Genomic DNA, 21,309 nt, shown 5'->3' with positions numbered 1-21,309 from the left:
TAAAAACTGTATTTTGTGTTTCCTAGGGTTCTCCTTGTCTTGTCTTATATTACATTTTGTATGATGATCTGAAACCATTCAGTATGAAAAATATATACACATACACATTCACATATATATGCATATATATATAACATATATACACACTATAAACACACACACACACACACACATACATATATATGTGCGTTTATATTTATATACGCATATATTAAGATAGATGTAGGAAAACACTAATGCATAGCAGAACAAGCCTGTTTCGTGCTCCACACACTCATCAGCTGCCAAGGTGGCAGTATATATATATACGTATATATATATATATATATATATATATATATATATATACGTATATATATATATATATATACGTATATATATATATATTTGACAGCTGATAATTGGTTATGGCATGAAACAGGCTGGTACTGTCTCAAAAAGAATTTACTTGATTCACTGGATTTTTATATATATACGTATATATATAAAGATAGATGTAGGAAAAAAAATTAATGCATTTCAGTACAAGCTTGTTTCGTGCCTTGCACACTCATCAGCTTACAATGTGATTCTATACATATAAAGTTTACAGTATTCTGATTGTTATAGCCATCATTATTCTTGTAAAATATTTAACTAATTAAAAAAACCCACCCATGCTTAATTTTTTTCTAATTAAAAGCATCAAGTACGTGACGTCTACTCTGCAGATAAAAAAATAAGAGGAAGACATTATGTACAACTGCCAAACGTCTCTGTGCATGGTGGCTGGAAGGAAACTATACACCTGCTCCAAACCTGTAAGACTAGACGTGTTAATTTATATACTACATGCTGCAACACACTTGATATATGAAACACATTTTTTAACACAAGATGTGTTTTATCTCAAAATACTGTTATCAGCATGTTAAAGGATTGCACAGCCAGTGTTTATCTAGCGCCCCCGCCCCCCGCCCTCCATGTCTGTGCAGTTCTCCATACCAAACATTACTGCCTGACACTTTTCTTGCTCTTTACTTTTCCTTCTGTCCTCATAGCGTTATGAAGGTCACCGTGAGGAGGGTTTTTTTTGCTTTTATTTATTTTCTTTTCCCTTATTTTAATGTGTTTTCTGGAAGGAAAAAAAGAATAAAATTTGTGAAAACAAACCAGCGTAATCTAACACTTGTTCACTTGGTCAAGATCATCAATTCTTTATCCTTTTTTATTTATGTTCCAAATTGAAACATATCTATTAACAGTTCCACAACAATATCTACAACATGATAACAACAACAATAATAATATGTATAAAATTATAAAAATATCTTTGACCCGTGATTTCCTTGTAAAATCGCAGTCAAAATATTTTACATATATTATAAATATATATTATACATATGAGTAAACCACTTTTATTGCAATTTTTTGTAAAATCGCAGTCAAAAATATTTTACTCACAATTATGTGTGAATATAATATATATATATGTATGTGTGTGTGTGTGTGTGTGTGTGTGTTTATATATATATATATACACACACACACACACACATACATATAAAATGATGAGTAAAATATTTTTTAACTGTGATTTTACAAAAACAAAAAACATACTGTCAGCGTATTTGTAACACCGGGTCATCTTAAAATACATGACGTCACCCCGGTCGAGAGGCGTTTGCGTTAATATTTCATAATCGGGTGAAAAGGCAGCCATGCTGAATGCAGCTCAGCAGCCCTGCTCTGAGACATCTGAGAAACACCAGGCGTCCTTCCAGTGAGTCATTAGCTTCTATCTAAACACGGGGGGGAGCGCAACACAGCCCTAATGGGGAAGAAACATGAGATCGGCCGTGTGTGCGTAAAAATGACTCAAGAGGACCACAGCCCAGACTACACTACCCCCGACACGTGACAAGCGAAAGAGCGTAATGAGCAGATTACACAGAGGGCAGCGCTCTATTCCAAACATGAAATGCATGTGAGTCATTCGGACCGGCTCATTTCCTGATTAAGGCGGTTCTGAGAAAAGATCAGAGTGGTTACAAATGATCTTGTACTGGGAAAGGAGGCCCTCTGTTGAGGTGCACAGGAAGCACGTGCCTGTGTGAGCTCAGCCATTTGTATCTGTGTCTATCCGTGAGTGTGCGTGTAACCGTCTCCATATTTGTGTGTGCGTTAAGTGAATGTGAATCTTGTGTGCGCACACTTTGGCATTCATTCCGCCTGTGTGTCTGAGTCCGGGCCTGTGCGTCTGCCTGCTTGTGAGTCGATGTGTGCACCATGTGAAGCGGTGTGCAGTTTTTTAAGGATGTATATGTTTGCATGTGTGCGTGCATGGGTTGAAGAGCCTTTCGGTGGAGTCTAGATATCAGGTCTCCTCCTTGCTCTAATCCTCAGCCGACTTTAACGCGTAAAGTGTCCCGGGGATCAAACCTCATCCCTCCTTGGACCAGTCTGACCGCCAGCTGGCCGGGACCGCACCTGTGATACCGGACTTACGCTGTGACTCACTGGGCAGTGACACATCCACGAGAAATGCCCATGTGTTGAGGCGCGTCTGTCGTTGCACCCATCTAAAAGCACGAATACATGGCGGGAAGACAGGCCACCCAAAAAGACCAAATACAATCCATAATAGGGCACAGGCCGGACAGCATGAGAGTGTGCCCTTTTACAGTCCTGCAGATTGTCTTTGGTTTGATTCACCGACATCTACGATAATACTGTGAAGTGTACTGCCGTCTGCCCACTCCAAATCCAAGATTCGAGATAAAGCAGAATCGCCGGTGGTCTTGCGTCAGCAGCACTTTCCCTTCCACCGAACAAAACAAACATAGTTAAGCCCTGTGTTTCACCTCCTGATGTTTTAGCAGCGATGGGGAGAAGTCGTCTCCTGGCTTCTCCATCCATACTCATTAGCTACAGCGCCACCTCTTCCAACTCACCGCTGCCTGACCGCTACCATTCCCCTGCTCTGGTGAAGACTTACCAAGTTGGTGTCATATCTACTTTCCCAGTAAGTCCCAACAAAGTGGAACCGTTATAATGAGTGGAGACGCACCGATCGATCGGCCGGTGACCGCAAACGGACGATTTTCAGCTTGATCGGCCATGACAGGCCGGCCGGTCCCAGATATATCCGACTCAGTGCCGCTCAAAGTTACACATGTGCACGATGGTTCACGTCGTGCACACAGCAACACAGACAGTAACGCTACACACACACACACACACACACACACACACACACACACACACACACACACACACACACACACACACACACACACACACACACATGATAAAACAAGTTGTTGAAAACTGTCATTTACTTTGGGTTCAAGAGGATGTGCGTGTGTGTGTGTGTGTCTGTCTGTGATTAATCTCACATACTACAGGACCTATCAGCCTAAAAGTATTTGTGCAGTTATGACTGTATGATGAAGAACCTATTGTGGTTGCAGTGATTCAATACATTTGTTCTCACTACCCACTCTCCCTCTCTTCATTCACTCTCTAGCTCGCTCGACCAACGCTGCTCTCCATCACCGCCCGATTGATCTGAGTCAACCGTGCGCAAGTGTGAGTCACTTCCACAGTTGATTCGGACCGGACAGCGACACGATCAAATGTTATCAAGATGTGAACATTGGGCATCCGGGTGGCTGGGCACTCTATTCTGTTGCCTACCAACATGGGGATTGCTGGTTCGAATCCCGTGTTGCCTCCGGCTTGGTCGGGTGTCCCTACAGACATAACTGGCCATGTCTGCGGGTGGGAAGCCGGATGTAGGTATGTGTCCTGGTCGCTGCACTAGTTTCTCCTCTGGCCGGGCGGGGTGCCTGTTTGGGGGGAGGGGGAACTGGGGGGAATAGCATGATCCTCCCATGTGCTATGTCCCCCTGGCGAAACTCCTCACTGCAGGTGAAAAGAAGTGGCTGGTGACTGCACATGTATCAGAGGAGGCATGTGGTAGTCTGCAGCCCTCCTTGGATCGACAGAGAGGGTGGCGCAGCGACCGAGATGGCTCGGAAGAGTGGGGTAATTGGGCGGATAAAATTGGGGAGAAAAAAAAAAGGGGGGGGGGGGAGACGCAGAAGTTATGAAGGAACAACTTCCTCTAGGTTGCAGTCAAAACAGGAAGTGCTGCATATTCTTGTCGCTGCCCGATCTGAGTCAAGCATGGAGCCCAGCTTTATTACATTATGGAAGTAAAGACGGGGTTAGGGTCAAACCAAAATGGTCGCATAACAAACCGTTTCTTTTTGGAGAGTGCTAGCTCATATTAGATGTGGGTCACATTCATGCGAGGGTCCACCTAGGAGGCTGCACATCCACAGACTGACAGGCAACACGCGCTTATTAGGTAGATTTTTTTTCTGTAGCCCGATCCCTGCATATTAAAAACTGTTGTTTTTCCATATTTCTTGTTCAACTGGCTTGGGTGCTGTGCAAAAGTCATAATGGCAAGGAAAACACTATTCTGTCTGTGTGTGTGTGTGTGTGTGTGTGTGTGTGTGTGTGTGTGTGTGTGTGTGTGTGTGTGTGTGTGTGTGTGTGTGTGTGTGTGTGTGTGTGTGTGTGTGTGTGTGTCCGCTGCTAATCTCACACACTACTGAGCATGTCAACCTAATAATACTTGTACACAGTTATGCCTGTATGATCAAGGACCTCTCATGGTTGCGGTGATTCAAAACTCCTCAGCTGGTTTTTCACCAAGTAGGAGCACCAGAGAAGAGGAGGCATGCCTGGCAGGGATCTACACTCTGCTGAGTGCACACTTCTAGTTTTCAGTTGCATTTTATTTATACAAAAAAAAAGCTCTGACCAGCAACCTGGAGCACTTTTTTGTTTTGAGATTTGTTTGAGTGAGAGGAAGTCCTGTAACCCCAGTGCAGTTTTGGAGAAAAGGTACAAGTTATTTAATAGTCAATGTCTTATAATGAACATACAACGGAAATATCAATTCACAAAAAAAGTTTGCATGCTGTCAATTATAGTTCTAAAAATAAAATAAAATAAAATAAGATGAAATAAAATATAATCGGAAACGGCAGGTCCGACTTTTAAAAAAATCGGCATGGGCCAAGAAAATTGCAATCGATGCATCTCTAATGATGAGCAAGTACAAAAGCGCTCATGATTTAGGGAAGAGCTATGGCAGCGATGGCAAGGCTCAAACAGGACGTTTGCTTGCACGTCTTCTGGACTGCTGCTTTGACCGGAGATATTATCTACTAGCAGCGCTAAGCCAAACACACAGTGCTCAAAATAAGAGAGGAGCAGCACACCCCACCCAAAGTGGTGATGAATGCTGAAATGTGATGCAGCGTTTACACTGTGCACATTTATTCAGGGCGCAGGCCTCCTGAACAGCCTCCTGAACAGCTTCATGGGAGCGTGTGAATTGCCTTCACTCAGCTCAAGTGGCACAAATAGATCTAAACACTAAGTAAATACACAGTCTCTTTTGCTTTTTTTGCAGGGGGGTGGGCATTTATATTTATCTCTTATTAAGCAGCTTATCAACCCCCCCACCCCCACCCCTACACACATAAGAGGTTAAGGAGTCATCAAAAGACAAGCAAGAAAGAAAAGCAAGTAGATTTGTCAGGTTTGGATTCATATGAAATAGATGTAAACACAATGATAAAACTTACTGTACACACATCATAGTTACTTACATCGACCTCATACTCCTGACTATCTGCTGGGGGACATCCTTGTGATCTCAAAATGTTGATTTATTTGTTGGTTTGTTTTGGTAACTAAATGTAACATGACCCTAAATCTTAAGATTTTTTTTCTCCCCAATCGTACCCGGCCAATTACCCCACTCTTCGGAGCCATTCCGGTCGCTGCTCCACCCCCTCTGCCAATCCAGGGAGGGCTGCAGACTACCAAATGCCTCCTCCGATACATGTGGAGTCGCCAGCCACCTCTTTTCACCTGACAGTGAAGAGTTTCACCAGGGGGACATAGCATGGAATAGTGTAGAAAGATCAAGCTATTCCCCCCATTATGCCCCCCCTCCCGAACAGGCGCCCCGGCGGGCCAGGGGAGGCGCTAGTGCAGCGACCAGGACAGATACCCACATCCGGCTTTCCACCCGCAGACACAGCCAATTGTGACTGTAGGGATGCCCGACCAAGCCGGAGGTAACACGGGGATTCGAACCACCAAAACCCTATGTTGGTAGGCCACGGAATAGACCGCTATGCTACCCGGATGCCCCTAAATCTTATATTAAGTCCAAAATTACTTACATTACAGTGTATTATAACCATATTACTTATGGCCATGTGGTAATGGCCAACGTAATTAGGAAAATTGAATAGCTGTTTCTTTTACCCTTCGTTTTTTTTTTTTACTACACATGCATTTGACATACTTTGTGTAGCAAAGTGTAACGTTAATTCAAAAATGACAGAAAAAATGTGTGTTGTCTCTAATGAAGGCTCTCTGTAAGGCAGTGGTTTGTAGCCAAATCCTATATTGACTGATTTTACTAGTTATTCACTCGCTCTCCAGTGAAAGTGTGCTCGCTAGTGGAGTTAGCCAGAGGTGGCGTTTTGGTCGGTATGAACCAGGGCTTGATGGTTCGTGGTTAGCACCCAGTGCCGCGAGACGCTCTCTGTGAGACTCTGCCGACAGCAGCTATCAGGAACAGATCTGTATAGGCCAGAAGAGCTGATGGCTGTCAGCGATTTAAGCAGGATGGGATGGGAGGATGGTGGCAGTGTGCTAAAGCACAGCTAAGCCACCCTGGAATGAAGGGAAATGACCACATGTCACAGGAAGATGAGAAGGGAGAGAGCAGAGGGAGGGAGAGTAAGCGAGAGTAGAGACAGGGAAGAGCGAGCATCCCTCTCTCTAAGAGGAATATTTCAGGACGGTAAATGGAGCAGAACTCCATTCTAGCCCCTCTTCCAACCTCCCCTAGAGTCTCATCCTCTGCATGCAAAGCATGAGGCCTGGGACACAGGAAGACAAAGATGAGAGACAGACAGAGAGAGAGAGAGAACATTCAAGACGAAATAACAGTTAGAAGAGAAGATGCTGTGCTTAAAATTTGACATAAATGGGGGCGTCCGGGTAGTGTGGCAGTCTATTCCATTGCCTACCAACACGGAGGTCGCTGGTTTGAATCCCCGTGTTACCTCCGGCTTAGTCGGGCGTCCCTAGAGACACAACTGGCTGTGTGTGCGGGTGGGAAGCCGGATGTGGATATGTGTCTTGGTCGCTGCACTAGCGCCTCCTCTGGTCGGTAGGGGCGCCTGTTCATGGAGGGGGAGCTGGGGGGAATGGCGTGATCCTCCCACGTGCTACGTCACCCTGGCAAAACTCCTCACTGTCAGGTGAAAAGAAGCGGCTGGCGACTCCACATGTATTGGAAGGGACATGTGGTAGTCTGCAGGCCTCCCCGGAATAGCAGAGTGGGTGGAGCAGTGACTGGGATGGCTCGAAACAGCGGAGTAATTGGCCAGGTACAATTGGGGGAGGAAAAGGGGGGGGGGTTGACATAATGGTGCATTTGCTTTAGAATAGTAAGCATGTAAAATGTGATCTACTCGTAATAAATGCTATGTATTCAAATATTAAAAAAGTAAGTCTAGGTGTACAAGGTAACGCCAGGATGGCCACAACATTGGTAGGTAGCACCGACAAAGCAGACATTTTCAGATCGTCAAGTGAAACAAACCTAAATACACTTTATGTCTCTTTGCCATGCCATTGCTGACATATTTATCCGTCTCTGCTGTCAATACTCTGCAGAGTGCAAAGCATTCCTAAATTCTTAGGGCATTACTAGTGGCAGCTGTAGCCTGCAAACAGACTCATGTATATCTATTACACCAAAACGACCCCTTTTTGACAGTGCATCTAGCTAGGAATCACTCGCAGGATGGTTAAGTACTATGAAATCCTATATGGCATCTCTTTAGCGGGAAGTGTATCTACCGCTACAGATGAATAACATCCATCGTCTGAATCTACGGCATGCAATATTGCACTCCCATGTTGCACACTGCCATTATATTTCGTCAATTGACACGGTCTCTGGGAGGCCATGTTTACGGAAAGAATGCATTATTAGGAACCGCTCTCATTGCACACTTAATGGACATGCCGCTGTCTGCTTTCTGGTCTCCATCAGCTATCAGGGAACATGCTGCACATTCTTATGGAGCAGTCGGTATGTTTCACAGACATTATGGCGCAACTCCATCGGGTAGCACGTCTGAGAGCAAACGGTACATTCTTTGGCACATTATCATTGGATTTTGATGGCGCAAGCCTGCCAGCTGGCAGTGAGATAAGAGCAAATATACAGTATGTATCGTGGGCTGCTTGTAGTAATGGTGCAACTCTGCTGGGTACATTTCCATATCAGTCAGAACAAGAGTTTCGGGGCGATGCACTTTGAGATTGCCTCCATGGCGGCGCCTCTATAATTAGTATTGCTGAAGTCATCAAAGTGCCCCAGTCATGTAAATGGAGCAAAGCGGCTCCGGCAAACCTTTCACCTTTCACACAGCGAACAGCCAACTGCATGAGAGGAAAACCAGGGAGAGAGAGAGGAAGAGGGAGTGGAGAGGAAGAGGAAGAAGGGGTGGGCTGGGCTCTACCTTTTACGTAACCCACGATTACTGAGTGAAAACAGAGAGAGAGTAAAAGAGTGTAGCTGACACAAGAGCTGACACATTTCCATACCTCTGTCCATACTCGAGGCCTTGGTGGAGGGCACAGACCTTCTTAAGCCCCAGATCCATCACACTCTGTGGCACTTGTCCCATTAAACAGCAGGAGATTTTCATGGAGGCAACTAAATAGCACATGAGCCTCACTGTATGTGTGTGTGTGTGTGTGTGTGCAAAAGGGAAGTGAACCATTAAGCTCTTTCCTCCACCAAGACTTGTTCGAGTAGCCTTTTCCCAGCACCAAAACGACACACCGTGAAACTTCCAAAAACAATACGGCGCCTCGGAATGACTCATTCCAAGAATACACAGGCGACTGAGCTCCTCCACCAGCGACACCTGACCAAGTAATGGATTCACCGCCTCCCTGCCATTCCTCCTTTTTAACCTGATCCAAGTCCCATCCTCAATCTGTGCCCCAGGACGGGGAAGTGGTCTACCTCTCCTCTGGAATGAGAGAGAGAGAGACAGGAGAGAGAGAAAAATGGACGAATAGAGGAAGAGAGAGAAGCAGAGTCAGAGACAAAAGCGAGAGTGAGAGATAAGAGGAGTGTGGCAGAAAGAAAGAGAGGGGGGGTCAGAGACAGGAAAAATGAAAAAGACAGAAAGAAAAGCAGGGTGGAGACAGGCAGAGAGACAGAGAACTAGAGAGAGTCAGTCAGGAAAAATTAAAAAGAAAGAAAGAAAAGCAGGGTGAAGACAGAGGGGGGGGGGGGGTCAGAGACAGGAAAAATGAAAAAGAAAGAAAGAAAAGCAGGGTGAAGACAGAGGGAGGGTGGGTCAAAGACAGGAAAAATTAAAAAGATAAAGAAAAGCAGGGCGAAGAAAGAGAGAGAGGGGGAGAGAGAAAGAGAGAGAGAAGGAGGGTCAGAGACAGGAAAAATGAAAAAGAAAGAAAAGCAGGGTGAAGAGAGTGAGACAGAGAGTGAGCGAGACAGAGAGAGAGAGAGAGAGAGGGTCAGTCAGGAAAAATTAAAAAGGAAGAGAAAGAAAAGCAGGGTGAAGATAGAGAGAGAACGAGAGCGAGAGAGAGCGAGCGAGAGAGAGAGAGAGAGAGAGAGAGGGTCAGTCAGGAAAAATTAAAAAGAAAGAAAGAAAAGCAGGGTGAAGAGAGAGAGAGAGAGTGCTGAGGTTACCACCATACTGGCACAAGGGGAGCTGCTTAAGCATGGCTGCTTGCTTTGTGTGTTGTATGGCAAAGCTCGTTTGCCACATTGTTCCAAATTCAGTCAGTCACCAAGTCATCCACTGATTTATTCTCTCATTCACTCATTTGCATAGTTATCCACTCACTCCCTCACTCACTCCCTCACTCCCTCCCTCACTCACTCGGGGAATTTATATTGGACATGTGCTTGGCTGATATACCGTATGGAAATAAAGTTCTAATTTGCTGTGAATACCAAGAGTGTCTTTCCTTTGTCTCGGAGCATTTCGACGATATTGTCGAAGTATTCCATGTTTCTCCAAAGAGATTCAAATCCACCAGCTCAGAGAGACGCCCGGGGACAATGTACCCAGAACCTCCTCAACAATGGAACAAGCTGGGGACTGCAGATGTGAAGGTTGCACTCCGGTTGTGTGTGTGTGTGTGTGTGTGTGTGTGTGTGTGTGTGTGTGTGTGTGTGTGTAGTGTGTAGTGTGTAAGCACTTGTATGTGTATATTTAACAAGTAGCAGGGTGCTTGTACCACTTGCGAAGGCATGCAAGCGTTGTGTCTGTGAGCTTGTGTGTCCATAAATGAGCGATCCCATGCTTTTTTGTCTGTGGATGCCGGTACACATCTGAGTTTGTGTGTGTGTGTGTGTGTGTGTGTGTGTGTGTGTGTGTGTGTGTGTGTGTGTGTGTGCTTGTTTGTATGTGTGTGTGTGTGCGTGTGTGTGTGTGTTTGTGTGTGTGTGCAAGTGTCTTTAGAGTCATGTCTGGCGAGCGGGAGCAGACTTGAATGTATTCATGAGAAATGGAGCATGTGTGTGTGTGTGTGTGTGTGTACGAGTGTGTTCATGTATGTGTGTGTGTGTGTGCATGAGTAGTGTTGGCACTTGCGTGTGTATGCAAAGCTGTGAACCTCACACCTTCATGAGAATGGGAGAGGCCTCATGAGCTCTCTCTTTCCCATACAGTTCATGTTCAGCCATCGCTCTTCCCGATATTGTATGATTGCACTGGAGGACCAGCATAATCAGCCATAATGTTTTGCAGATGTTATGGGTGCTTTTAAAGCCAATACTACAGCCCCTGGCGGTTATGCTGCTCATATGAAAACCCATCTGCGCAGGGAAAGTGTGTGTGTGTGCGTGTGTGTGTGTGTGTGTGTCTGTATGCGCAACCTACAACCCAGGAACAATCATAATGAAATACTATGAATTAAGGTCACATCCACAGCTCAGAATGTATGATTTATGTCCCCCTGCCCGGCCCTGTCATTGACTAATCACCTCAACAAAAAGAAACAGGTGCACACTGATTTGCTGAAAAGTGATTTCACAGATGAGGCGCCTGGAATTTGCCATTAAACAAGGGCAAGGTACGGCTTAAGCCGGGGGAATGACGTGTAAATATGACAGTTCACGTGATGGAAACGCACGAAGACGCCCGCTTAAATCCCTCCGAGATCCACCAGCAAACTCCCTCCGTGTAATCCTCCTCCCTGCATCTCCCGTCGTGTCCAACATCTAATATCGACCACGAACCGCTGCTAAATGAAGACCGGTGGCGCACCGCAGCCAGGAATTTGCATGGGCTGCCCGCTCTTGTGAAATAGGAAATGAAACATGCGAAGGCTTGGAAACCCTATCAGATTCTGGATATTCCTGTGGTCTGGTGCTCACGATCCTGTGGCCGGGGCGTTTCATTGCCTAATGCCGGAGAACACCGAGCTCCCGTCACGACAGGAAATGCCTGGTAGGCGGGATGTCCATCCCAAAAAACATCTATCCCTAAGTGTTAGTGACACGGGGGGGTCCCCCCTGATAACTACATCGCTACGGTGGTAGAAAATGTGCTTCATCATCATCATCATTATCATCACCACCACCCTAATTTGATTTCAATCCAATCCACAACTGGCATATTTGGGGAGGGGGTCTCTTATGCCAGAATTGCCTGTGTTTAATTTAGCATTGCTTCCTAACACAAGGACAATTACTGCCGTTCACGATTCGGAGTGCTTCAGCTCACAATTTACAGGAAATAATGTCTGCAGAAGTACACAAGGCTTGGCAGCTGTTTTAATGGTTAGATGCATTTGCCTAAACAAACGTTGGCCATTATAAGGTAATTACATAATAAAAAGGAAGGCAGCAATATCGCCGAGGTATCTCCACCACTTACTGGTGCAGATGCTGTCACAATGAGGCAGAGGGGTTAATTAATGAGTTTAATACCAAACAGACAAACACGTGCATGCACGTACGCACACACACACACACACACACACACACAGTCACTCTCTCTAGCTCAATGTAAACTGTTAAAGCAAATTTAAGGAAGCTTTGGCAGCCTTTTAATGGTCTGTCACAGTCTAACAGGTTTAGAGCGCTTACAATGGACCCCTGCATTAATCCCGACAGCTCGCGCTTAATTGTTCAGAACCTGTGCGTGTGCTCAAGGGTCCGTGTGTGTGTGTACGTGCACCACTCAAGCCACCCCGTGCTCGTGACGAAGGCCACTGATTCTCATTATGAGGACAGAGCCACTGTCACGGTGGTCAACAAGCAGCATCGCTTCCTGCCTGTCGGTGGGTTTGCCTCGCCGGTGCGAGAGGATGACTAACACAAGTGACATGTTAAGATGAACCCGACGCCAGGTTCAGGGTTTCTGACCACGGTTCGGGTCAAATTGATTTTCAGATCTGTCATTTTAAAGAGTTTGTTTAATCACGGCTGCCACTTCAAACCACCTGCTCACCGTGTGTGTGTGTGTGTGTGTGTGTGTGCGCACATGAGAAAGTGTTTCATAAATTTAAATCATGAATTTTTTCCAGCTTTCAGTGATTACAAATAAATTATTCCCAGACAGAGGCAAAGAAGAGCGAGACAAAAAGCCAAGAAATGAAGGCGTCCAGGTGGCGTAGTGGTCTATTCCGTTGCCTACCAACACGGGGATCGCCAGTTCGAATTCCCATGTTACCTCCGGCTTGGGTGGGCGTCCCTACTGACACAATTGGCCATGTGTGTGGGTGGGAAGCCAGACATGGGTATGTCCTGGTCGCTGCACTAGCGCCTCCTCTGGTCGGTTGGGGCGCCTGTTCGGGGGGGACTGGGGGAATAGTGGGATCCTCCCACGCGCTACGTCCCCCTGGCGAAACTCCTCACTATCAGGGGAAAAGAAGTGGCTGGCGACTCCACGTGTATCGGAGGAGGCATGTGGTAGTCTGCAGCCCTCCCTGGATCGGCAGAGGAGGTGGAGCAGAGACCAGGACGCCTCAGAGAGTAAGGGGATTGGCCAGGTACAGTTGGGGAGGAAAAAAAAGGGGGGGGGACCCCCGCCCAAAAAAAAGCCAAGAAATGGGTTAGGTTATTGATGAGACTGGCTTTCCATGTGTGAGTGGCGCCTGAAGAAGTGAGGGTTGAGGTACTCGCATGCCACCAGCTTTTGGGACCCCCCCCATGAAGGACGAGGCAGCAGTGCTTGAAGGTCCTTCCAAAATGCTGAGAGTTTCTCAGCTGTGACCTACAATACGTTTAAAAATCTACTTTTAATCAGGCCTTGAAGACACAACGTTTCCCACCTGCTGTACCAAGAACTGCATTAATTAGAGAGTCAAAGTCCATTCCTTCTTTTTTCTTTTAATAAAGATCATTGCGGTATTTTGGGGAATTAGCAACACTCCCCAACCGAGGGCTGATTGATGATACTTGGCTGCAAAAATATAAACTAACATATATCACAAAGTCTTCACAAAGTTCTGCATCGCTTGCCTTTGAGGTGACTTTATCAGCTCCTCTCTGTAAAACTCCTGGCACTTATTCCTTCCCTCCTCTGCCTCTCTTTCTACTCGCTCACTCAGTCCCATGGACAAGATATGGACTTTATATACCTCATGTGGCTATCCATACCTCAGTGGTCCAGCCACCGCCCTTCCTGGGGGGGCCACAGATGTTCATACCGCTTAACTCGGTTGGCTGGCGCGGGCCAGCAGCTGATGGACACACTCTCACCCGCTGCCGGCAGGCAGGTCATTCATTCAGCTAAATGACTGTGTCATCTGTCAGCCCATATAAACGAATGTTTGTGAGTTATGGCCAATTTAGCTAATCACAACACAGGGATGTGCCAGACCCTGGACCCCACAGAGAGAGACAGATGAACATGCAAGATGGTGAGACTGAGCCATGCCACACCTATGGCACATTAGTTCAGGGAGAGACAGAGACAGACAGAGACAGAGACAGAGAGAGGGATAGGTTGGCTTAAAAAAAGAGAAAGAGGCTCATAGAGGAGATGGGAGCCAACGATAGAGAGAGGAACTGATGATGCTGACTGATCGGTTTCCATACAGATCAATTAATTTTCATTGATACCAGGCATCGGGTACACGCGGAGGGTGAGGATATAACGATTCAATGCAAACATTTAGCAAGAAGTGACATTTCTCTCCCTCCCTCATTCTTCTTTTTTTCCTCTCTCTCTCTCTCTCTCTCCCTCGTGCTCCCGAGTCCTCGGACCACGTGAATTTGGATATGTGCCAGGCATTCTGACCAGCGGGTTTGTATTGACGAAAAGATCGGCCCGTGTGCGCCTGGCGAATCTAATGAAATAACAACAGTGGGAGTGCACTCCCCCAGAACCTCACGATTTAATCGAAGGGTTCCATGGGACATCCATGTCCTCGGACAAAAGAACGATAACCTGCTTGGATGTTTTCATCAGGGGGAAAACTGTTTGCTGTAATCCACGCCTTGTGTGATAGGGATTCCCCGTGGTCCGCCATGCAGCGACGGACAGTCAGCCGACGGTCCTCCAGCGCTGGAGTGTTTTGTTATCCAAAAGAATAAAAAGGCCAGGTTACCGCTACTCAGCATGAGTGTGCGCCTACTGTGGTCAGCGTCTGTATGTATGTGTGTGTGTGTGTGCGCGCGCACGAGTGTGAGCTTTGTGTGTTTCTATCTGCGCATTATGAAGAGAGATGAACACTGCAGCAGTGTGTAGACGCATTGCAGGCTGGCCTCCACCCTTGGGTTCCACATTCATCCCCAGCTTTACTACATATACATCTTGTCATAACAGACCATGGGACTTCAGCTCTCTCTCGCTCTCTATCTATCTTTTCCTGTCTCTACACACACACACACACACACACACACACACACACACACACTGACCACAGTAGACACACACATACTCGCTCTCTCTCTCACAACACACACACACACACACATACACAGTGTAGGTATGTGTATTTACCCCAAACCGTCACGGTACGGATGTAACGGTTCGGTGCATGCAGTCGTTACGAACACTACGCTCCATGGTGCAAAAATTACTGTCAAAATAGTTTGATAAGCCACTTACTCAGACGTGCGGAACCATAATTCGAGCGCGCGAGTTTCACCCGGAACATTTTAGCAGCGCACCACTTAGCTGTAGCATGCATACTCATGGTAGACTGGTAACACTGTAGTGTAACTGCAGTCAGACCGTAAAACAGACCCCTAACACTGACCGAGTGAAACACTGTTATTAAATATGCTCAGTTATTTCCATAGTTAAATGGCAGCGCGTCTCCCCGGCCCCCTCCCCACTCTGCGACGGTCGGCTCTTCAGCCCATGTTTGAGTGAAGCCGTTCTGAACTATAAACACTTTTGAGTTCTGTTGTGGTCAGACAGCACGTCGTAAGAACCAGCCCTGAGAGAGAAAACTAGTTCAAAAGTATGAATGTAAAAGTAGTGGTTTTGTCCCTCTGGCTGATATATTATTATATATGACATCAGTAGATTAATAATACTGAAGCATCAGTGTGTAAGCAGCATTTTACTGTTGTAGATGCTGGCGGTGGAGGTAGTTTCATATATATATATATATATATATATATATATATATATATATATATATATATATATATATATATATATGAATCAAGTAAATTCTTTATGAGACAGTACAAGCCTGTTTCATGCCATAAGCAATCAGGTAATTGACAGCTGATGATTGCTTATGGCATGAAAAAGGCTTGTACTGTCTCATAAAGAATTTACTTGACTCACTGGATTATTTTGCTCCTTATTTGATGAGCACTACCCCTACCGTTGAGTGTTTCTTTTAACAAAGTTATATGTATACAGTGATGTGTGGTGAGGTCTGTGGCTGGGTAGGCAGTGGGCATTCACAAATCCAAATTACATCCTTTTGTGCTTTAATGTTTTATAACAATCTGATCCTTCTTCAATCTTCCGACTGCCACTGAATTCTAGAACATTTTGCTCCACTGGCTGAACTACATTCCAAATGAAAACCTAACCAAAAATAGTGTCAAAGTATATATGAAGTACTTTTTTCTTGTTTTATTTGGTTTTTGATAGCTGTGAAATGACTAACACCATTGCCACACATCATTACATTACACAGCATTACATCACTAAATCCCAAAAATGCCTCTTTGACTCCATTTTGACAGACATACAGTACAACAGGTAGCTGCACTTTGTTGGTTGTGTCAGTGGTCTCATCGACTTGTACGTACGCGAAAGGGGCTGCATTTACCTCATCTTGAATGTTCTGTCGAAGAGTGTTACTTACTGCCAATATATGGTCGATTTGAATATGGTTCAATGTTCCGGAAAACAGTGAGGAAACTTCAAGATGCGTCGCAAATCCACTGGTCTTTCTCCGCAACGAGGTTTAAGGGCTCCACATAGTTTCCCCAGTTTGATGAGCCGGTGCTTTCCTTTTTCCCCTGACGGCTAATTCCTGTTTCCATCAGTAGCAAGTAGCACGTATTCAAGTCCTCCAGAATCTCACGATTTCCCTCATATTTGCGTTGTGAGACTTGAGATTTAAAGCTAGTAATTTTTGCTGGTAATCCAGTTTATTAAAACTCTGAAGACGTATGATTGTCAACATTATTGATTTTTCTCTTAAGTGTAGCTAAGCTGCTCAAATTCAAATGAGCTAGCTTGCTTTATTGATAGCACAAATATCTATGACATTGTAGCAATTTAGCACCTTGATGGTTCTCATTGGCTCGTACTCCTGCCATAAGCAATGCCTTTCCTCTTCCATTGATGTCACCTTAAGCTAGGCAATACGCATACACAAACTCCGAATTTCACAACTGTAAATAATGGCGATTGAGTCTTTACTTAGCTTTTGCAGTTTTTTTTAAATATTTATTTCTAGTTTTTCCCCTTATCCCACCCGATTAACCCAATGGCATATGGCCGGAACTCTTGTCGAATAACTCCCCTGGCTCATGTTTCCCCAGGTAGGAGATAGTCGTAACACCAGCTTCCTTCAAACTCGTGTCGGCTGCTCTCGCCATTTTACACGCTGAAGCCTCGCATGGATTGCATTACCCTCAGGCCGCGAAGGAGACGTAGGTAGAATGCTTTCGGTTGCAGGCACCCGGATGGGCCAGAGGGGTCGCTGGAGAACGACGAGTCCCCGAACACTACGCCGATCTACACCCACTATCCCTCGGGTAAGGGGTGGCCTAATGAATGCCTTACCCCGTGGACGCTCTGGCCGTGACCGGTTACGGCGAGTCCGGGATACGAACCTCTCAGCCACATGATGAGCGGATTGCAAGAACGGCGAGTTATTCCGCTCGGCCACCAGAGCGGCCTAGCTTTTGCCGGTTTTAATTAATCACCATCAGGCAACACGCCAAAACTCGTACACTCTTCCGTAACTCCCCTGACGTCATCTAGCCCCTACGTTTTTCCTGTATTCCCGTATATCACACAGTATACGCGCAAGCGCATTTGACTACCATATATGACATCCCCCCCTCTTTTGTGTTATTTCTATAACACCAAAAGAACGCTTTAAAAGAAATGGCTATTTTAACAGCACACAAATCAGATTAACTCAAATAGAGACATTTCAACAAATGTATATCGGTCTCTTTCTTACTCAACCAAGGGTTACAGTTTCATAAACACAAATCAACATCAATGTCAATACAACTTTCCTTTTGTTTCCTCCCTTTTTTTTTTTAGTATCCTTTTGTCCTTCCCACCCCCCAAAGCCCATATGATCCCACTTGTCTACAGGTCAAGTCTGTCAACTGGCTTGCACACCAGCCCAGATCTGGTCACAGTCTGACCGGGTAGAGGGGTTGTGGGTGTAGCCACACCCTGACTGACAGGAACAGTCTCTAACATGGTGGCTCCGTCAGAGTGAATGTCTGTCCCTGTGCGCTCACCAGATGCTGCTGGGATGGGCTGGGGAACCAGCCCCGGTTGGAGGTGACGGCAGTTCTGCCTCAGTTCTGCTCCTTGCTGCGTCCTGACAATGAAGGATCTCGGGGTGGTACTCTCGCTTGAGTACCATCTCGCTTGAGATCACCACTGGCAAAGACCACGACTTTTTATGGCCCAACTTGGAGAATACAACATCTCCTGGTCACAGGGCAGGTAAGGGCCTGGCTCCATGATGGCGATTGAAGTAGTGAGCCTGTTTGGCCTTTTCCCTCCCATCCTTTTCTTTCACAGCTGTTCTGCTGGGCCAGTTTGGTAGGAGATTTTTTTTTCCAAAGTGGGGAGTGTCGTTCTCATTTTTCTCCCAATCAACAGCTCAGCTGGGCTGTAGCCTGTGGTGGAACAGGGAGTGGACCTATAGCTCATCAGAGCCATCACAGGATCTTCTTCCATGAGAATTTTCTTAGCCATCTATACAGCTCTCTCTGCATGCCCATTGCCCTGTGGGTGGTGAGGGCTGGACGTGCAGTGCTTGAAGTCGAGCTGCCTCACCAGCTCCTGGAACTCCGCACTTGAAAACTGGGGTCCATTATCTTTCACCACCTCATCTGGAATGCCAAACCTGGCGAAGACTGTTTTCAGGTTTTGGATAACTTGTGCACTCGTTGTTGAGGGCAGGTGCAGTATCTCTATAAACCTGGAGTAATAATCTGAGATTACCAGGTAGCTGTGGTGTTTCTACTCACAGAGGTCCATTGCAATTCTCTTCCAGAGTTGCTCCGGAAGTGGTGTAGAGATGAGAGGTTCCTTTTGTTGTGTTCTTCTCATTTCACGGCACACCTGACATGACATCACGAGCTTGTTTATTTCCATAGAGAGTCTGGGCCACCACACAGATGAATATGCTCTCTCCCTACATTTAACTAGGCCCTGGTGACCTTCTTGAATTTTCTGAAGGTTCTCATCTCTCATTGACCTTGGCACGACGATCCTGCTTCCTCTGAGGACAAGGCCATTGCATTTTGACAGCTCTGGTTTCGCTTGGACGTATTCTCTCGCATCCATAAGCACACTGCTTAAGTGTTCAGGCCATCCAGTCTTTACAAGCTTCATGACAGACAGACAGTTCGGCGTCAGCTACTGTCACCATTCTGATTTCACCAATTTTGCTTGTAAATGCAGGGATCCCCCCACTAAACTAGCCACATAGCATGCCACCTCACTGTGTGTGTCAGTCTCTTTGCACATGTTAGCCAGTGGACTGCGTGACAGGGAGTCTGCGACGATCAGTTTTCCCTGGAGCATACTCTGCTACTGGATTAAATCTCATGAGACTCAAGAGAAGACGCTGACATCATAAAGGTACATTGTCCAGGCTCCAGCTGTTAATGATAGGCACTAGTGGCTTGTGGTCAGTTACAAGCTTAAACTGCTCCAGTCCATTGAGGTATCTGTCAAACTTCTTGCATGCCCACACACCAGCCATATATTCCTTTTCTATCTGGGTGTAGCGTGTTTCTGCTTCTGTGGGGCATCTGGAGTAATATGCCACAGGTTTTCACTGCCCCCCATGGAGTTGAAGGAGTACACCCACCAATCCATAACTACTTGCATCCGCTGACACAGCAGTGGGCTTGTCCACGCCATAGTATGCAAGTACTGGTACAGTTGTCAACAGCTCCTTGATGATTTCAAAGGCTGTTTGTTGTGTGTGACTCCACGCCCATGCATTCTTTTTTTCAGGAGCTCATACAGTGCCCGTCCTACTGTTGAGAGGTTGGGGATGTATCTTCTGAGATAATTCACCATTCCCAGTATCCTTTTCAACTCTCGCACATCTGCTGGTGGTGACAGCTGCTGAATAGCTTCCACTTTGTCAGGGTCAGGCTGGATCCCAGACCGGTCAATGAGATGCCCAAAGAACCACAGCTGACTCTGCCTGATGGAGCACTTCTCACAGTTGAGCTTCAAACCAGCCATCTCTATGCGCTGCATTATCTTCTCCAGGCAACTGTCATGCTCCTCCTCTGTGGCCCCATAGACAAGAATGTCATCCATGAAGACCTCAATGTCCTCCAGCCCTTGTAGGGTCTCCATCGTCTTCCTCTGGAAGATTTTGGGTGCGCTCCTAATTCCGAATGGTAGCCACTTGAAGTTGAATCTGCCAAATGAAGGTCATGAGTGTACAGCTGTCTGGATGCAGCGGCATCTGGAAAAACCCACTGGTGGCTTCAAGTGAAGAAAAGACAGTGGCCCAGCTTAGTTTTGCTGTAATTTCATCAGTAGTAGGCAGGATATACTGTTCTCTCTTCACAGCCTCATTCAGCCTCTTGAGATCAACACAGATGCGGACTTTACTTGTGCACTTCTTCAAGACTGGCACCATGGGTGCACACCAGTCAGTGGGCAGTATCACCATCTTGATGATGCCATTTCTCTCCATCCTCAGGAGCTCCTCATTTACCTTTTTCAGCATAGGGAGAGGTATGTGCCGTGCTGTGTGTATAGCATATGGCTGAGCCTTGTCTTTCAGCTGTATTCTCACAGGTTCCGTCTTGAATGTCCCATTCTCACCATATGCCTGTAGGTGTCCTCTGTTGTGCACTGTTTCATCCACTCTCCTCACCAGATTCATCTTTACAGACAGTGGCCTGCTGAGTAAGTTGTTTACAGTGCATCCGCGGACGACATATGCTGTGAGTGGGTGAGTCTTTCCTTTGTAGGACACAGTGCTCTGGATCTGTCCTATGCACTGCATCTTACTGTCTGGGCTATCCAGCGGAATATGTATCTGTAGGCTCCAGTGGTCTTTTGGGGATGAGTGAGTGGTAGAGCTCCTTGCGGATGATGTTAACATCAGCTCCCATGTCAATTTTGAATTCAACCGGAGTGGAGCCCATCAGCAACTCAATGACCCATCTGCTTTACTCACAGCCCCAAGAAAGTATGACTGCAACTGCTGTTTGTTCTGTAACCTCATTCACTGCTTTCCTGTTCCTACACACACTACTCCAATGTCCAAACTTGTTACACGTATTGCATTTGGATTTTCTAGCTGGGCAATTTTCATCTTTACTGCGTCGTGGTTTCCCACACTTTTCACATTGTCCACCATTTCCCCCTTTTGGCTTACCATGGTGTTTGGTGTATTTGCTGTGCTTGTGAGAGACTTCGTGTATCACCGCAGTTGCCTCTCCTTGCATGCTGACTTGGGAAGCAACCTCTTCAGACTGCCTGACCGTCTCTATGGTCAGTG

At 46.1% G+C, this 21,309-nt stretch overlaps 1 pseudogene; it reads right to left on the bottom strand.

Moving 5' to 3' along the window:
- LOC130128399 (RNA-binding motif, single-stranded-interacting protein 3-like) overlaps window positions 1-20,688 on the bottom strand; it is a 219,471-nt pseudogene extending 198,783 nt beyond the window's left edge.
- Between the last annotated feature and the right edge of the window lie 621 nt (window positions 20,689-21,309).

The sequence above is a fragment of the Lampris incognitus genome, chromosome 18 (assembly GCF_029633865.1).
Source record: "Lampris incognitus isolate fLamInc1 chromosome 18, fLamInc1.hap2, whole genome shotgun sequence".
Lineage (NCBI taxonomy): Eukaryota > Metazoa > Chordata > Actinopteri > Lampriformes > Lampridae > Lampris > Lampris incognitus.
This window is presented reverse-complemented; position numbering and strand designations above follow the sequence as displayed.